Source organism: Helianthus annuus, chromosome 11 (assembly GCF_002127325.2).
Source record: "Helianthus annuus cultivar XRQ/B chromosome 11, HanXRQr2.0-SUNRISE, whole genome shotgun sequence".
Lineage (NCBI taxonomy): Eukaryota > Viridiplantae > Streptophyta > Magnoliopsida > Asterales > Asteraceae > Helianthus > Helianthus annuus.
Window position 1 is genome coordinate 155,573,774 of NC_035443.2, and position 3,606 is coordinate 155,577,379.

Here is a 3,606-nt window from a genome sequence, read left to right on the forward strand (position 1 = left end):
ATTAATTTTTGAGTTATTACTTATATGAGCTCTGTCTTAAGAGGGCTTAAGATTTAGTAATTACCCAATTGCAAGTTACGCTTCTTTGAACTTCTTAATCTACAAATTTTGTATGGCCAGCTTATATCTTCTCAACATGTAAAGTTTTCTAAACTGTTTTATACAAACATACGATGTACTAATTTTCAAAGATTTGGTTGTGTGATATATTTAGTACTAATTTGCCCAATTGCAAGATACATCTTTTATAAACTTCTCAATATATAGATTTTGTAATGCATATACACGTATCATGTATTCATACCTCTAAATTGTATTTAGAGCATTTGTTATACGTGTGTTTTCACATGGTATGGTTTCATTTTGTTATCATTCTGTGTGCAGGACAAATGGCGAAATCTGAATGGAGGTGGTTATGTGTCTGGCGGCAGAAGGAAAGCTAGTACTTCTCGCCCGCCGGATAAGAGAATAGTCCCAAAGTATGTTCCTTTTGAACTGCTTTAATTGTATGTTTGTGTTAGTTGCACTAGCTAATTATTAGTTAATATGATTAAATATACTGTTATGAATTTATCGATCTCTATGACATAATATTGTTTTAGTTGATTGATAATATCTATTTCCATCTTTAATGCTCTTTGACCAGGTACAAGTACAAGACAATGATTTAGAGTATCTCAAATACATTGAAGATCCCAATGGAACTGATCTCGATACGATGATGAACTTTCTTAAGGTCAGAATATATATTCTTTTATTTTGTATATGTTTCCATTGGTTTGTGCAGAGGGTGATCATTTTTTAGTTTATTGACGTTTACACTTGTTGCAGTCAAAGTATGAGTTACAAAGTATCTTTAAAAAATCATTTAATGCAGCGCTCAAAGCACTTGAGTTGAAAGGATACATTAAGAAGGTTGGTAACTCTTATCCTAAGTTGTATGTTTGGTTCTGTCACCGTTACTTTTACCATCTATTTTAGCATCTGCAGCTTGTAGTATTTGAGTACTTTTATTATTATAGTGCTATGACATGTAGAAACTACTACTTTTTTGCAATCATATTTGATATTAATTACATGCAGGTGAATGACCGCTACTACAAGGTCAAGGGTACGTCTTCTTCAGGTGCTAAAACATCCCGACAAGAGGATGTTAGGACAAATACTTGATAGATGTTGTTTCCCCCACATCAACCCTGTAGGGAAAGTGGAATTGTGAAGACTTTCAGATCTCTCCATCCACAAGATTTAAATGTTGTAGCTAGTATCTTCTTAGAGATTTTTGTGCTTGAAGAGCTAGGCTGATTATTCAACCTAGGAGTTCTAATTGTAACATGTTGATTGCTCATAATGTTTTCATTTTTGTTTACTTCTTCATTGTTGTACGTTTTGTTTTGTTTTGTTTTAACTTATAGTAAGATGTATCGATAACATATAGAATATTTTTTTATTGATGTTTTGATCTTTAATCTTAGTCTTTTAGCTTATTATATTTCGGATATGGGTAAAAAAATTCTAATTATTAGGGTCAAATTGGGTCGGTGTTATGGCCCGTTGAAAACCAAAGCACATACCATTAGCTAGTTATTGCAGCCCATAGGGTATTAAAGGCTAGTGTGGTAGGGTTCGTTTACATGGTTTCAACTCTAAAGGTTGTGATTGTACATGTGGTATAAATTGGTTTTATGGTGTCAAGAACAAAGGTGGTGATCCTGTATTTCTACACTCTTGAATGCATTATCAACTGCTTTAATCAACTTTCTATTACTACATTGTTCTCAAAATTGACGTATTACAACAAACATGAAGTAGATGTTGGTGTAGTTTTTGTGTCTGATGCTGTTCGAATAGATTAGATTATTTATATGTTGATTATGTAATAGTTAGTGAAACGGTCAAACGAACGTGTATAGACCCGCTCGTTTGAAGTGGTCAAATGAAAGGGGTTATTCGTTTGACCGTGTGTGTTTGCAAGTGAGGGGGGTGTGGCTATAAATACCAGCCCTTGGTCATTTGCAACACTTGAAGGTTTTAGACTTGCTGGAGAGAACACCACTTGGTCTCTCCCTGGATGTATGTGTTGATACATTTTATGTGGACGCGACTCGATTCGGTGCGCCCTAGAGATCGACACACGAAGCACGAAGAGCCGCGATCCATCATCCCCATGACATCACCATGATGATGTCATGATGATGTCATATGGATAACTCATCAATGCATGCAAGACTTATTTCATAAGTGAGTATTGGACGAAGAATGATTCATGTGATGTCACGAAGAACAGATTTGGACAAATATTGCATTGGACTAAGACTGTCCACAAAGAATCACCTATTCTTTGTGGATGTCCATTCTTCGTATGACAACTATGCTCTGTAAACGATTTACGATGTAAAACAATATCAATTATCAATGAAACAATGTGTTTTGGTGTTTATATTTGTGTAATTTTGTTTGACGATTTTACGATTTGATTCTAGTTCGATTTCAAGCTTTAAATCGCTTTCTTGAAAGTTATACGCAAACTGATGTGTAAACGTAATCAGTTTAACGCGACAAACACTCCGGAACAGTGACATAGGCTTAACATACCTTAAATAACCTTTACATAACTTAGAAATAAGTTTTGGAGTGTTGGTGTGTCGAAAACAAGTTTATTCGATCGCGGGGACTATTTGCGTCAAACTACGAAAGTATGCTGATTCGTACGGTAACGAACATTCTAGAAATTGATCATAAGTTAAACATACCTTAGATATCCTTTACATAGCTTAGAAATAGGCTTTGAGGGGTTCAGTATGCGAAAATACGCTTATTTGATCAATAGGGACTAAAAGCGTCAAAAAGTGCATAAGTTTGCATTTACGCACATATCTTACGTTCTGAACATATCCGGACATCCAAAAGTTTTTTTAATCATTAAAATATTTTATTTTAGTGATTGGAATGCAAAAATACCGTTCGTCGTGTAATTTGGATCGTTTTCGCTTCCGTTCGAGTTTTCTTCGTAATTCACCGAATAACGCAACCGTAGAACCAAACGAACAGACATCCGAGATAATTTCATGCATGTTTCAAGTCCCCTATGCTTTAACATCCTTGTAGGGCCTTGAAAATGGGTTAACTAGGTTTAAACGCGTCAAAAATGGGTTAAACGTGCTGCAGGGACCATTCTTGCCAAGTTTCGAAAGTTTCTGGCTCAGGTAGGGTGTGGCGTCGCGCCACAGCAGGGGGGGGGGTACCTGTGGCGGCATGCGACGGCCTACTTTTGACAGAATAAGTGTTTTTCAGCAACCAGCTTGAATTTGAGGGTCTTTTATGCAATTTTTCAATACTATGGACTTGTTTTAGAGCATTCCATTGTATTAAAAACCATGTTCCACAAGTGAAGGGTCAAAATTGAACCCCCCTAACACATGGAATGATCTCCTTGATCCAAACTTACTATAAATAGAAGTGGGTTTTTCATTCATTCCTCACATTTGATTCAAAATCTGCTCTAAATTGAAATTTAAGACTTCATACCTGAGTGTTTTGGATCAAATTTTTTCTTGCTTGGACCTTTTGTAAGCTTCTTTCATGCTTGTTTATGCTTTTCAAGCA

At 35.6% G+C, this 3,606-nt stretch overlaps 1 long non-coding RNA gene across 2 annotated transcripts; it reads left to right on the forward strand.

The window, feature by feature from the left end:
• The first annotated feature begins 406 nt into the window (after positions 1-406).
• Positions 407-1,370, forward strand: LOC110887383. 2 transcript variants are annotated; one of them, XR_004871450.1, is made up of 4 exons: positions 407-479; positions 647-736; positions 832-915; positions 1,084-1,370. It is a non-coding gene; the product is annotated as an uncharacterized LOC110887383 (long non-coding RNA). The 2 variants fall into 2 exon arrangements; XR_002563270.2 differs by having other exon boundaries at positions 647-915.
• Positions 1,371-3,606: the final 2,236 nt, after the last annotated feature.